The sequence below is a fragment of the Panicum virgatum genome, chromosome 1K (genome assembly GCF_016808335.1).
Source record: "Panicum virgatum strain AP13 chromosome 1K, P.virgatum_v5, whole genome shotgun sequence".
NCBI classification, from domain to species: domain Eukaryota; kingdom Viridiplantae; phylum Streptophyta; class Magnoliopsida; order Poales; family Poaceae; genus Panicum; species Panicum virgatum.
The window spans coordinates 55,457,273-55,473,193 of record NC_053136.1 but is presented as its reverse complement, the minus strand read 5'-3'; positions in this window follow the sequence as shown (position 1 = coordinate 55,473,193).

Genomic DNA, 15,921 nt, shown 5'->3' with positions numbered 1-15,921 from the left:
AACGCACAGCGGAAGTTTAAAACTGAGTTCGAAATACAATACGATAGCTACGACGACGATAAAAGGTGAGCTCCACATCCTGCCCACCGATGTGACGCCAACCTGCCCAATCTTCACGGGGAAGACGGGGCCCACTCGACGGTCCAACCTGGAGGAAGCGGCTGTCCAATCCAGGACGCACAGATCTCCTCGAAGTCCGCAGGGACACAACCTGCTCAGAAGGGTTACAACAACAACCCTGAGTATACTAATACTCAGCAAGGCTTACCCGATTCTGGGTATACTTAGCCCATTACCTAGACATGCAAAGCTTTCTGGCTCTGGAGTTCTTTTGCTGAAAAGCTGCTAGAAGTGAATCCTTACTTTCAATATTTTAGCTCCATTTAGTATACCAAGTATTACTAAGTTCGCCTATTCATCTAAAACACACATGGTGGATCAGATTATCTTTTAGCAACTTCCAAACCAGTCTTTTCCATTCCGTTTTTATTCCACTTTCTTACTACGATGTGACAAAGAGATCAAGGCTCTCATAACCGCGAGTCACGGCGAATCGATCCGATTTAACCTTGCAAGGTGGACCTAACTCACACGACACATGTAAGCCCCGTCGGGCCACGCGCGTCAACTGTTTCCACATTACCACGGCATCTGAACTACGCCTGCTAAAACCCAGGTGATGGGCCCCTCGCAGTGAACTCCCGGAGAACCTGGAGGCGGCATCCTATCCAACACCCGCCAACTCCCACGCCCAGCGTAGCATGGCGGAATTCAAATCACCGCTGTAAGGTGGTACACAGCTTACCGGTTTCGACTACCTCCTACTTCCGGTATGTGGTTAGTACTGTTCAATCCTCGATCAGCACTGCCAACAACGGAACGGTCCTCAATCGACACAGGCGGAGATTTCTTTCCATCCATTCTATTCCAAAACCAACTCATTTCCGCCCGGTCTCCATTTCTCTTTACTCAACAATTCATTTCAAGCCAAAACTAAGGGATCAAGATCCTAAACTCGCGAGTGACAGTAATCACTCGACTTCTACCGAAATCCTATTTAGCAAAGCATTTCTATCGACACCTGCATACTAGTATAGGCCCACGGTACCTAGGGAAACATGCATACTATGGTTCCATTCAACTCCTAGAACATAAATGCACAATACTTAAATAAACATTGAATAAATTAAAATAAGGTTATGCTCCGGGGCTTGCCTTGCAGGTCAGCGGGGTTAACAAAGTCTGCTGGAGCGTGCTCAACGGCGTCCTCCTGCTGCGCTCCTGCTCGTGGCTCCTGGACCGGCTCAGCAACTAGCTCGTGGACAGCGTCGTTCGTGGCGTCTACACGAATAAAATATGTCATGCAACAATTAGAACACAGTGCAATGCATGAGCACATAATGCGATGAAACGATTAACTCAAATTAGCCTGAAGTGTTTCCTTTCAAAAACAACTACTGACTTTGCTTAGAGCAGCAAGGATTAAAACCGGAGTTTATTTTGTTAAGGTACACATGCATGAAACAAATTAACTACCACACTAAATAAGGAAAAGAGCATAGCTAGGGCAACTATAAGCAAAACCCTAACTTGCCTACAAGCTCTAGCACAAGAATTTACCAGCTTAACTTGAAAGCAGTAAGCATGCCACCCAAATTTTTCTAACGTTTAAAGATATAGAAACACATTTCCTTTAGCCCTAGAAAAGGAAAAACAAACACTAACAGGTGCACAACCAAGCACATAGGCTAAGCATCTGAAAATTTTACAGTGGATTACACATGCAAGGATAAGGCCACTGCAAATTTTTCATAATTTTTAGAGTTATAGAACAAGTGGTACAAAATAGACTAGGTTAAACACAATTTGAATTTTCACCAGAGCAAAACTGATAAAAAGCATGCTTAAGTATTTTTCCTCTGAAGAACATGATTTTAAAAATCTAACAAAATTTGTTTGGCATTTTTCGCATTTTTCTATGAATTTCTAAGCAATTATAAACTTTCAGCCGAAAATAAGAAATATAAACTGGAAACAATAAAAGGGGGGGGGCTGACAGCCGGGCCCCACTAGTCAGTGGCCCAGCCCGCCCCCTCCTCCTCTGTTTTGCGCTGGGCGGCCGGCGCGGCGGCCAGGCAGCCCGCGGCGGCACGGCACCGGCCCCTGCCGGGGCTGCCCGGCCGGCGACGCGACTGGCCGAGCCGCGGCCGCGGTGCGGGCAGGCGACGGCCGAGCGGGGCACGCACAGCGCGGCCCAGAGGCACACGCATGGCGGCCCGCGGCGGCGCCAGGGCAAGGGCGCGCGGCGGCGGCGTTGTTCCGGCCCGGATAGGGCCGGTCGGCGGCGGCGGCGGGCGGCACCCCATCCAGCGGGTCCCGACGGCCCTAGGGCGCGCGGAGTCGGCGCACGGGGAGGCGCAGAGAGAGCCGGCGGCGGGCGCCGTGGGGCGGCGGCGCGTTCCGTGGCGGCGCGGCGGCGATTCGGCGGCGGCGGCCGCGGATTTGGGTGGGGAAAAGGCCGGTGAGCGAGAGAAGGTCGTAGGGGTGCTCACCGCGGTTCAATTTGAAGCGGAGGATGGCCGGGAGAGGGAGCTCGGCGTAGAGGTCGAAGCTCGGCGACGAACGTCAATGGTGGCTGTGGCGGGGGTGCCTGATTCGGTCGTGGTGGAGCTCCAACGGGCTCGGGGTGAAGTGGAGACGGTGGACGGCAAGGCTGCTGGGCTCTGGGCGCGGCGAATCGAGACGGAGTGGTGAGGGATGGTCGGCGGAACGGACGGCGGCGAGCTCGAGCTCGTGCTCTGCGCAGCAGCTCGGGAAAAGGATAGGGATGGACTGAACGGAAGCTTCCAGGCCAGTGCAAGGTGAAGGGCGGTGTCGGGGCGCGATTGCCGACGCGTGGCGTCGCTCGCCGGCGACCAGACGCCGGTATGGCGTCGGGGCGGCACAGTACGAACACTGGAGAAGCACAGTGAACGCATTTAAGGATTTTGACTCGCTTTTGGTTAACTGAAACTCCAAATTTCATGTAGCAACTTGAAATTTGGCCAAAATAAAAGTGGTAGAGAATTAAAAGATCTACAACTTTCGTTTTGGGCGGAAGTTGATTTGGAGCTCGGATCAAGGACAAAAACGAGATCGAACACAGCTAAGTAGATGTTTACTAAGCGAACGCGATTAGCGTTAACGACGAATTTGAGTCCACGATTAGCGAGTTAATTCAAGATTAACGAGACGATTAACACAGGGGTGTTACAAGCGCGAGTGCCGTAACGCGCAGGTGCATCCGGTCAGCCTTGGCCATCCCCGGAGCTCGGCCATAGCGCATCGGCCGACACGAGCAGCAGAATGGAGCAGCCACCTCCTCCTCCACACGAGAGCATCTCCAGCTGGCATCTTCCTAATCTCATGGAGCAGAGGTCTTCCGGATCTCATGGAGGCACCTCCGGCGGTGTGCGCCCACCACTGCCAACGGCGGGTACCCCGGCGAAGGCCCATCGTCAAACCTTCGTCGTGCCAGCTTCACTCCCTACTGCCAATCCTTCCAACTCCGGCCTTCCTCGTCGCCAAGAAGTGCACAACTCCGGCTTTCCTCGTCGCCAAGAAGTGCCCAACTCCTGCCTTCCTCGCCACCACGAACTGCTCTATCCTGGTGGTGCTCCTCGACACAACCCTCTCACGGCGACCTTCACAGAACCTGCTTCATCACCACCCGGTGCCACCACCTGCTGGGACACCCGCAGCACGTCATCACCCCCAGCGCTGATGGAATACGATGCCGCCGGCACCTCGGAGCCGATCTTTGATTCGACACTGGACTGCTCGGCAGATGTATGTATATTCCTCAATTTTTTGCTTAGTTATTTCATGCTACTTCATATATCTGAATAAATGTGCCATTGGAATATGTTAATCCAAGTCCCTGACCCAGGATGATCCTTGCACAAAATTCAGTGAGTACTGATCAACCAACCACCCATTGAATTGATATTTTTTACCTATGTTGTTTTAGTCGATACTTGCACAAATTGATCCTTGCACAAACTGGCCTGATGGTGATATGTATTAACCATTCAAGCTAACAATATTATCATTTCTAGAATATACATCTTCTGATACCTATGTTGTTTTAGTCGAATTGCACTGAAAGAAAAAAAATTACCCCCTTTCACTAACTTTTCTTTTGATAATCAGTGAAGTTAATGAAAGTGCATTTGGCCCCCTATGTTGGTTTTGGTGTTAATGACACGCACAATTAAGGAGCTAATGCATTTATCAAGTGATGAGCAGGTTCAAAAATCATTGAAATGAGAAAGAGCATGTAACAGCATCACATTCGCTAACGAGACGGTGTTTTGAGCTCCATGGAAAATCTTTTATGAATTTCTATTTTGAATTTGAGTATAGGAAACACCGTACTATTAAGAGGGATGCGAAAAGATGGCCTAGAGATGCAAAAGTGCTTAACTGCATGTAAAAGATATGTTAAAGAAGTTTGACATGGCCGATGCAAAGCCCATCAAGACACTCATGGCGCTAAATGGTCATCTTGATCTAAATGAAGAAGGAAAGACGGTTGATCAAAAGGTATATCGCTCCATAATAGGCTCCCTCCTTTATCTTTGTGCATCTAGGCCCGATATCATACTTAGTGTGTGCATGTGTGCAAGATTTCAAGCCAATCCTAAGGAATGTCATTTAATGGCTGTTAAGAGAATTTTGAGGTACCTAGTACACACTCCTAACCTTGGCTTGTGGTATCCCAAAGGCTCCACTTTCGATCTACTTGGCTATTCCGATTCGGATTATGCCGGTTGCAAAGTAGATAGAAAGAGTACAACGGGAATGTGTCAATTTCTTGGTCGTTCTCTAGTATCTTGGAGTTCAAAGAAACAAAATTTGGTTGCTTTATCCACCGCTGAGGCGGAATATATTGCAGCGGGTGCTTGTTGTGCCCAACTCTTGTGGATGAAGCAAACCTTGAGTGACTTCGGTTGTGAATTTAGTAAGATTTCACTCTTGTGTGACAATGAGAGTGCCATCAAGCTAGCTAACAATCCGGTGCAACACTCTAGAACAAAGCACATAGATATAAGACATCATTTCTTAAAGGATCATGAGGCAAAGGGAGATATCGCTCTACGTCATGTGAGCACCGAACGACAACTTGCCGATATTTTCACTAAGCCACTAGATGAGCAAAGGTTTTGTGCTTTGAGGAGTGAACTAAATATCTTGGATTCTCGTAACTTGGCTTGACTTATTGCATACACTTGCTTGTTGCCTAGATAGGATAAAAAGAATTTATTTGTGTGAGTCATTTTGAAAAAAAAAATTGGATTTTGATATTTGGATCAAGGCTTGATTCTTGTGATCATGGTTATGTATTGTTGTTTGTGGCTGATCACTGTGAATCAAGTTATCTTATATGTCTACAAGCTAATTCTATCAAAAACTCCAAATCACTCCTACCGAGATGGCTTTGTCGGGGACTCTCCTTTTTGGTGCTTGATGCCAAAGGGGGAGAGAGTTCACCATGGCCATGGGACGGCTTCATAGTTTATCTATCTCATCGGGATCTATCTATGTTAGGCTTGTAGTTGATGAACTTTTATCTATCCTAGTTTGTGGACCTTATTCCTAGCTTGTGGACATGTAAGACTTGTGTTATGGTTGTGATTTGTGTGGTGATGTGCCAAGTGAGACTTTAAATTTGTAAGACTTATTTGTGCTAGTGTGTTGTAGAACTTAATGCTTATGTGATGCTCATGATGCTGGTGGTGTAATGTTATCTTCACTTTGTTGGTTGATACATCATGTCATATGCATCACGGATTTATACTTGACACTTGCACTTCACAAATGCATGGATATAGAGGGGGGGGGGGCTCTTGCAAAAATTTGTGCAAATGGCATTTGAGGCCATTTTTTAGAATTTCATGATCAATGCACAAATTAAGGGGGAGCTCAACTATGTCTTTGGATTTAAATGATTATTTGAATATCTTATGAAGCCTTAATTGTGTTGTCATCAATCACCAAAAAGGGGGAGATTGAAAGTGCATTTGGCCCCCTATGTTGGTTTTGGTGTTAATGACACGCACAATTAAGGAGCTAATGCATTTATCAAGTGATGAGCAGGTTCAAAAATCATTGAAATGGGAAAGAGCATGTAACGGCGTCATATTCGCTAATGAGACGGTGTTTTGAGCTCCATGGAAGATCTTTTATGAATTTCTATTTTGAATTTGAGTATAGGAAACACCGTACTATTAAGAGGGATGCGAAAAGATGGCCTGGAGATGCAAAAGTGCTTAACTGCAATGCTAATTATCCTTGAGAGACACTTTGCACAAACTTGAGCACTTAATCCTATTTTTTCTGTAGGGGCCGGATGTTCCTTCAAGGATTGTCGGAAGTTCCTACCCCCATGTCACACCCGGTTTTAAGAACAAAATCGAATGCATAACTATATGTATGCCAGGATCAAGTTTCATACATATAGAGACATTATAAGTGAATAATCAGTAACAGTATCACGAAAAAGAGAAACTAAAACAATTAAAACACTATCAGAGTTATACAGCTTATCCTGGAAACGGAGGCTTCAAACTTCACAGGCAAGCAACTGGGGGTTGCGTACGCCTAGAACTCAGCATCATCTTCAAAATACTTCTCACACCTTCTCCTTCTGAGCAGCTGTAAGTAAGGGTGAGTACACTTATGGTTGGTACTCAGCAAGGCCACAAGAAATAACCAGAAAATAATTTAAATCCATCTTTAAATTTATTAATCATGTGAGGGTCCAAGCCGCTCTTTACCGTGAGCACGGCTAACCGGTTAGTTTTAACTCTGCAGAGGTTGTACACTTTCACCACAATTCGCGTAAAAGTTCCGAAGAACTTTGAACCCAACCACGCATATGTGCTGATCAGGCACAATACCACACTTTCGAGGTGTGATTGCATAGGGACGCTACGAGGCCTTTACAAAGAATCCCTATATGTATGTGTTGGTCCCTGCCGTGCGGTCCCTCAGAAGACGCAGCTTCCTTCACCCGCTCCACAACACAAACTCATAACCATCAAGCGGAACAACCCCAACACAACATATAGTTCATCTAATTACTTAGCCAAGACCAGAGCCATATAGTATTGTGGTTGTACGGTTTTCTTGGGTGGTTCTCCATGTTCCAATTAAATCATATCATAATACTCTTGTAAATAAGCATAGACAGAAAGATGGTTAGGGTCACTTGCCTTTCTCAAACGAAAAGCTACTCTTACTGCTCTTCAGCTTTTGCTCACTTGGAACTCTTGGTCTTCAATCTTCAAACAGCGATCCTTCTACTCGGAGTAATCAACGAGCAAACATACAAAGCAAACAAAAAGATACAACTAAGAACATTACACCATAACAAAAGAAAGGCTTTAAAAGAATGCGCTAAAGGATAGAGCTCGCTACTACGGTTACGAGAGCTCAAGAAATGCGGAAAACGGAACTAAAACGGCGATTCTATGGGATAAACGGTGACTCAGGGATCTAATCATGATTAACTATAGAGTTAAGAGCTAGCGGAAAAGATTTGTAAGACATAGAAAACTATGCTCACAGAGGATAACACGGTCATAAAGCTATCGCACACCATGCAAGGATCACATCAGCGCGAGAATCGATGAAAACGGAGTTAAAACGTGAAAGGTATGGCTAAAACAGTGCACCAGGGACTTGTTTGTGAGAGGTTTGAACTTCCAGGGGCTAGCTTTAAAGAAACCAGGGACTTAAATGAGATTAAACCTAAACTATAGGGGCTAGCATGCAAAAACTCGAGCTCTGGACGGTGGGTTCAAATTTATAAAAGCGTAGGGGCTAAAACAGAAATAAAAGGACTTAAACAGAATTATTTTTGAACAGATCAGGACGGCGGGTTGATTTTGAGAAAATCGAGGGGTCTTTTTGCAAAACGTCTAGGGTTGACCGGTATCCAGGACATTGACTCGGTTTTGGATCTAATCTCATCCGTTGGATTGGGATCGGGCGGCCAGGGATCGATCGGGCGAGCGGGCGGCAGCGCTGGGCGAGCGGGCGGCGAGGCGTGGCGGCGGCGCGCGGCGGCGGGTCACCGGAGTTGGTGTTCTAGGCGCCTCAGGCTCGATTTGGCTCGGGACCAGGATGGGGAGCACGAGTACGCCACGACGAACTCAATTTGGGTAGCGGCGCGGGCTAGAACGGGCGTGGTGGATCTCGCGGCGGCGCATGGCGAAGGGACGGCGACGGCGAGCGGTTCCAGGCGGAGCAGAGTGAGAAGGAGGGGGAGAACGAGCCTGCGGGCTCCACTACCTCGGCGCGAAGCTCCTGGGAGGCTTGAAGTCGACAGGGAGCGGAGGAAACGGCGGCGTCACGGAGCTCCAAGCGAGTCCAATAATGGCGGCGGCCGCGGCTAGGGTTGTGCGAGGACTAGAAGGCGGCAGCTCGATTCGATAGGGTTCAGGGGGGTGCGGCGCCTTAAATAGGGGTGGAGCCGGGCTCCTTGGCGTGCGGGCCAAGACCGCGGGGCGGCGGCGCGTGATTGGGCCGGACTCCTTGAGTTGGAGTCCCGCTCGGACGGGAGGAAGGAGAAGCCCCCCGACGGGCGGGCCCCACGCGGCAGAGAGAGGAGAGGGGGAAGGGGTGGCGAAGCAGGCCGGGCTGCAGTTTGGGCCGGGAAGGTGGAGCTGGGCCGGGGAGAGGGAATTGGGCTGGCGGGATTGGGCTGCGCAGGGAGGAAAAGAAAGAAAAAGATGGGTTGTGCTGAAAACGGGTTAGAGGGAAGAGAGAAGTTTTTGCTTTTCTTTTCTTTTTGAAATAAAGGGATTCAAACACATTCAATTCAAATTTAAATTCAGGAGAATTCAAACTTGAGTTGAACAACAAGCAATGGAATAATGCATTGCGGCATGCATGCAACACAAAAGAACAACCTTATTTAATTTTTTGAAAACAACCAATTATTTTAGTATTTACATGATAAATTCCCTGTGAAGAAAATAAATATTGAGAAAATTTTAAAATTATGAGAAAATTATTGTTTTATTTTTAATTTTAATCACATCCTGAAATTTTAATTTTAATCACATCCTGAAATCCAAAAATTTCAGGGTGTGACACCCCATCGGAACTTTCTTGAAAGTTCCTACAAGAGGTGCTCGGCCAGCTGATTTATTTTTATAGAAAGTTCCGACGAGGTTGTAGGAAGTTCCGATAAGTGCATAACAGCTCTGTAACTGCTAGTTTTGGGGGCTCGGGTATAAATACCCCTTCACCCCCTCCTTCATTTGCTGCTGCCTCCACGAACACAACACACTCTAGAGCTTCCAAAACTTCTCCCTAATCCTTCCAAGAGCTAAACTTTGTGAGGATTCGAGCTAGGGCTTGGGTGAGAGCAAGATTTGAGCTTGAGCCATTGACTTGTGTGAGCAGCCCTCTCAGTCTCATGAGCACTTGAAGCATCTCCAACCGTTGATTCGCGTTTGTTACTCTTGAAGCTTGCTTCTAGACGGTTAGGAGTCGCCCGTGGAGCGTCCTCTCGTGTGTGTGCGCCCCGGGAAGTTTGTACAACAACATCTCATAGTAAGTGACCTTGGACTTGAGAGGTGATCTCGCCCTTGGGGAGGAGCATAGGGATTCTTGAGTGTCGACTCTTGAATTCTTACTTAACGGAGACGTAGCACCTTTGGGTGTGAATTTCGGGAAACAAATCGAGTGTCTCTTGTTCTTATTGTTCTTAACTTTTTCTTGTTGACTTTGAGCTTGTTTTGTCCCGATCTATTTTTGTGGAGTGTTCTTTTGTGGGAGATCACTTGCAGGTTGCTCTAGGACCTATTGGCAAACTTTTGATTCAAACACTTTTTCCAGGTTCATCTAAAAACATGTAATTCGTTCAAATTCTTACCATTGTCGGAAGTTCCTATACAATTGTAGGAAGTTCCTATCCATCGAAACTTCCTACAAAGGTATCGGAACTTCCTTCAGACAAATCCGCTGCGAAGAATTTTTTAGGTTTTTTTACAGGTTCGCCTATTCACCCACACTCTAGGCATTACCTAGATCCTTTCAGTTAATTACCATACATCTTGTGGATTTACATTCAGTATATCATCGAGCCTGATCCAAATTCATTGCATATTGCTTCTTAACCTGTGATAGTTGGCTTGATTAATTGGATTTAAGTGTTAACAGTAGCTAAATTCACACAAGAATTGTACTTCGGAAGGAATCTGGAACAATTGTATTTTTTTTCTCTGATTGTGCCATTGCCAGATGGATAAGAGGTATCTTTGCTTTGTATCCCATGGAAGCGCTGTAGTGCACTGTGAAATTTACTATGTTTAGAACTGCATCCTGTTTTGGAAATTGTGAGTCTCCAGCATGTACCTTGGAACTGTTAAATAACTATACCATTGCTAGCTTTATCAAATTACAGTGTTGTGGAAGTTTATCAAATTTCACTTGGCAGATGCTTAAAGCAGGAGTACTTGTATTCAGATTTTTATTGCATGTCTCTTGTGGTTTGCGGGATCCAAGGGGCTCAAATTCACATTACTACATAGATCTGATGACCCATGATGTGGATGACGATTTGAAAATTTCGATGAAGCCAGATGCCACTCCAAATAGTGGTGGGAAAGGAGCATCCAAGCGGGGCAGCAGCTACAGTCAAGAAGAAGATATCCAACTTTGCAAGTCTTGGATCAGTATCAGCAATGACGCTATCGTAGAGACTGACCAGTCAGACAAAACGTACTGGGAGAGGATCACCGCACATTTCCACAACTTCAGGGGCTTCCACTCCGATCGGACTGCTAATTCTCTCGAGCATCGCTGAGGGGTCATAATAAAGGAGTGCATGAGATTCCCAGCGTACTATGAGGAAGTTAGGCGGCGTCACCCAAGCAGCGTGCCTTATCAAGAACATGTAGTTACTCGTACATTTGTTCTTTCATTTAGTTCTTTGTTATTGGTACATATAACTAACCATCCATTGATCTTTGTTGCAGATCTTGGAAGCACAAGCAAGATATGCCAAAGCTTCACAGGGAAAAAGCTTCGCATACTTCCATTGCTGGCTCAAGGTGAGACATACAAAAAAGTTCGCAAAAGTTGACAAGAGGCCAAGTAAGTCAAAAGAGATCAACCTCTCGGTAGGAACTCAACAAGGTGACGGAACCCAATCTCCTGTGAAGAAAGCCCGACCTCTGGGGCAAAAGCAGTCCAAAATTCAGTGTGTGTGAACAGGTTTAGTGTGTTCAGTTTGTGAATGTGAACAGGCACTGGAACTGGAATGCAGGCGCATAGTGCTCAGTTTCTACATGTGAACAGGTACTGTAAACTGCAATGTGAACATGTTCTTTCTTGTGCATCTGGAAATTCAGAAGAGGAATTTCAGAAAAGTTCCCTTGGTCAACTTAACTGATAATAACAAGGAAAAGTTCCTAGAGAGTTCTGGATAGAATACATGCATCTAAACCGAAATTTCAAAAATCAGCCATTTATACAAAATTGAAACTTCAGAACTCGGCAAAATGATAAACAATCTGCAACATTACAGTGAACAATCCACTGTTCATACACATTAATTTATAAATTACATGGGAACTACAAGCACTATAACTTGCCCATAGAAACTACCTAGCAATATATCTTGCCCATAGATGTTCTGCTAGATCATCACGAAGTCGCTCATGTGACAACCTGTCCTCAATTTCTTCGTGTATCTTGAGGAAGTCATTTAGAAGAAGAGGATCACGATGCTCGAAGTTCTTGGGCTTCAACACACGGATACCGTTCGGCTCTTGATGGTAGTTAAAATCGTCGGGCTCCTCACGCTCATCTTCAACTATCATTCCATAACCTTGCAGGGCCCCACACCATTGCGAATCGAGATTAGAGTACCCCAAAAGCCCTCTCGACGTCTTTTCTCACTGCTTGTTGTGCTCTTGTGAAGTAGATTTTCTTGTTCCCCTCGGCAATATAGTAACCAATGTTGTACTTGTTTCCATTGATAATGTATTCCAATTCCGGTGCTGTCCCGGAACTCAGACTCTGGAAAAGTGGAGAACGGCGAAGCACATTAACATCATTGAGAGAACCAGGAAGCCCAAAAAAGGCGTGCCAAATCCATAAATCTTGAGATGCAACAGCCTCAAGAATCATGGTCAGCCCATCCTTATGCCCTGTGTATGCGCCTCTCCAAGCAGTTGGGCACTTGTCCCACTTCCAGTGCATACAGTCAATGGAGCCAAGCATGCCTGACCACCCTCTTGCATGATTAATGGCCATCAATCTAGCTGTGTCCTCGGCATTGGGGGCCCTCAGGTATTGTTCATTGAAAACTTCAACGACAGCTTTCGCAAAATGTTTTAGGCACTTGATGATGGTGCTCTCTCCCAGCCTCACGTAGTCATCCAAAAAATCAGCCGAAACACCATAGGCAAGCATCCGAACGGTAGCAATGGACTTCTGGATTGGAGAACCCCCAAGAGCTCCAACGGCATTGGGCTTCTGACGGAAGTAGTCATCGTGAGACTCCACTGCAGCAACGATCCGCAGGAAGAGAGACTTGGACATCCGGAACCTCCTTCTGAAATGCTTGTTGTTGTATATGCACAGGTCCGCGAAGTAGTCCCGGAATATACCATCATTACCCCCCAAGATGCCCCTCTGCACGCTGTGACGACCAGGCAAAGATCCACGAAAGTTTTTCTTCCGCTTGTTACTCTTTGAGCCCTCAATAAGACCAGCAAGAATTAGGATGTCATCATCATCAGATTCGTCGTCTTCATCCCACTGCTAATGAAGACTTTTTCCAAACCTTGACATCTGCCATAGAAACAAAACACATAAGTTATACACATAGCTTGTACCAACAGAAATTAGACAATTGCAAGAAATTAGTAAATAACATTGCACCAACAGAATATATGACACAATATTACTGTAATAAGCTTCTATAATGCAAATATTAACAGACACATATTATGCTTCTGCATATTCTTTTCTTTTTGTTGGCAATGATAAACAGTATGATATACAATTTCTTGGGTATCAATCAATCAAATGGAACTGTAGTGCATGGAACACCATGACCTTTCAACACAAACCCTGAACAAACTGATTAATGTTGAGTTACAGGGCCACCAGGGCCATAGCCTCAGGCATAGTGAGTTTATTTGAGAATGAAGATATAGACAGCAAGGGCAGTAATCAACTGTCAATGAGCACGGTTCACATCAAATCGAGGAAGCACACTGTCTGTAGAGGAGTAAGAACTCCTAATGCAAGAGACCTGCTTTTGGTGTGTTCAAATAATGAGAACTATGTCATCAGACAGAGGCATCCAATATCAAGAAGATATTCGTGGATTACTTATTTATGTGCTTACTTCAGTGAAAAGTACAAGGCATTTTCTTTCTAAAAAATGAAAGTACAAGGCGTCATCTGCACTTAAAAAGAAGAAGCAAAATCACCTTGTTATCGATGTCATGGACTGACAGCTTAACGGTTTACAAGAAGACGCAATGCATCGTAGACTACTTGTGTAGTGGATGACGAGTCTCGTGGGGGCCTGCGGCGGTGCTGCCGCTGCTGCTTGCGCCTGCGGCGGGCTCGACGGTCCAGCGCGGGGGCAGGCGGCGGCGGCGCTGCTGCTTTGCGCCTGCGGCAGGGTCGGCGGCCGAGGGACGGGCAAGGTGTCGGGGGCGGCGGGCTCGGTGGCCGGGTGACGGCAACGATGGGCAAGGCGTCGGGGGCCAGGCTCGGCGACCGGGGACGGCGCGACGGGAAGACGTGGGGCCGCCGAGCTTGGCGGCCGCGGGTCAGCCAAGCGGTCGGGGGAGAACGAGGACTATCAGGTTGCCAGCAGGTCCCACATATTTGCAGGCCGAAATTTGAGAGGTCCATTGGAGTTGGGCTCTGATTTAGACCCTCAATTTTTACCGATGGACTCCTATTTAGCGAAATAGAGAGCTGATTTTGAGAGACCCATTGGAGATGCTCTAATAGCGGATATTTTCCCGGGGACTGATGATGATATATATGATATGCATGTGTGCTATACATATATATCCTTCTGTAACGTTGCGTTGCGTCTAATAACCAGGACAGGACAGGGTACATACGTAGCTCATGATTGTGGCCATCTATCGTCGGTGTGCGTCTCCCCTCGTATGCATGATGATGCACTAAGACAGGACTACACATGCATGCATGATGCATCTGCCGTCAGCTGTCGGCGAAGAACAAAGCTAAGGTGGCTATAGTCGTCGGAGGTACGGTGTATACACGTGATCATGCAATGCAGCACATGCATCTATCTATCTCGTCTATGAATAATGATTTTTTTTTTGAAAAGCGTCTATGCATGAATAATGATGAGGATCGGATTGCATGTATATATATATATATACTTCATCGTTCTAAAATATTAGTCGTTTTAGTTTTCTAGGTGTATACGACTGTTTGCATCGTGCATGTGGTTTTGCAGTTCGTGTTGACAATACACATCGTATCTTTTAATTGTCCTCCCTCCGTTCTAAATTATAGGTCGTTTGACTTTTTTGACATCGAATTTGATCACTCGTCTTATTCAAAAAATTTGTGCAAACATAGTCAAATTTAAATCACTCTTGAAGAACTTGTATTGATAAAGCAATCTACAACAAAAAAAGTGATGTTTTGCATAAATTTTTGAATAAGACGAGTGGTCAAACTTGAGGTTGAAAAAGTCAAAACGACCTATAATTTGGAACGGAGGGAGTATGTTGTTTTGACTTTTCTAGATTCGTATATTTTGCTATGTATTTAGACATATGTTATATCTAAATGCATAGCAAATACTATAAATTTTAAAAAAAAACTGAAATGATCTGCATTTTAAAATAGAGAGAATAGCTCCTATTCTTTTATAGCATTTGCTACAAAGTGATGCAAACATGCATGCGTGCATAGCCTTTGGCTGGATCGGACGTCGTCGATGGCCCCGGCAGGGTCACGCTAAGCTGGTCTCCGCGATTTGATGATGGCCAACAATTTAATCAGTGTGAATGCAGGAAAGCAGGGAGCAGCTTCCGATCCGGCCGATAGATCTCATGGGCGGCGATGATGGATACGGAGTTACGGACAAGAGACAAGGTGCATGGTTCCTTTGGGAGAAAATTAAAGCTAGCTGTGCCCGTTTGCGCTGACGAGAGGCCACACAGGGGTAGATCAGCAGATTAACGCCGTCGTCGTACGCGCTGCTCGATCTGGCAGCAAAGCTGAGTAGGTAGCAGCTCTGCAGCTAGCATTAATTTCATATCGCCGTTCGTTTGCATGCAGGATCTCACCTGTCTATAGACGATTAGACGTACATATATCTTGGAGTTGATCCTGTGCTTTAGATTAAAATTTGTACGATCTGCACGAGATGAGATTAGTTTGCACATAATATATTTCCTATCTAGTAACTATGGTAGTCCACATCCCTGCTGAACAGGGGCGGGGCCGCTATTGATGCATGGTATTCAACTGTTGAATACCCAAAATTTTGTAAACAAAAAATATATATATAGTATACAATATATATATATATATATGTATAAAAAATAGAAAATAAGAGTATCTATAAAAAGATTCTTAAATCCTAGTCTCTAACTTTTCTACGTATTTTTATATTCTAGTCTCTAACTCTCTATATATCCTTACGTAGATGGTCATCCTAAATATTACTTCGTCATATATATATATATATATATATATATATATATATATATATATATATATTATCGTGCACCTACGGCAGTTTCCATATACCAGATATCCTATTGTTTGAACTTCGACATATTAGAAAACGTGACTCACGAGTTTGAAGGATGGAGGTCTATGATCCGGTTTTAAAATGGCAAGTAT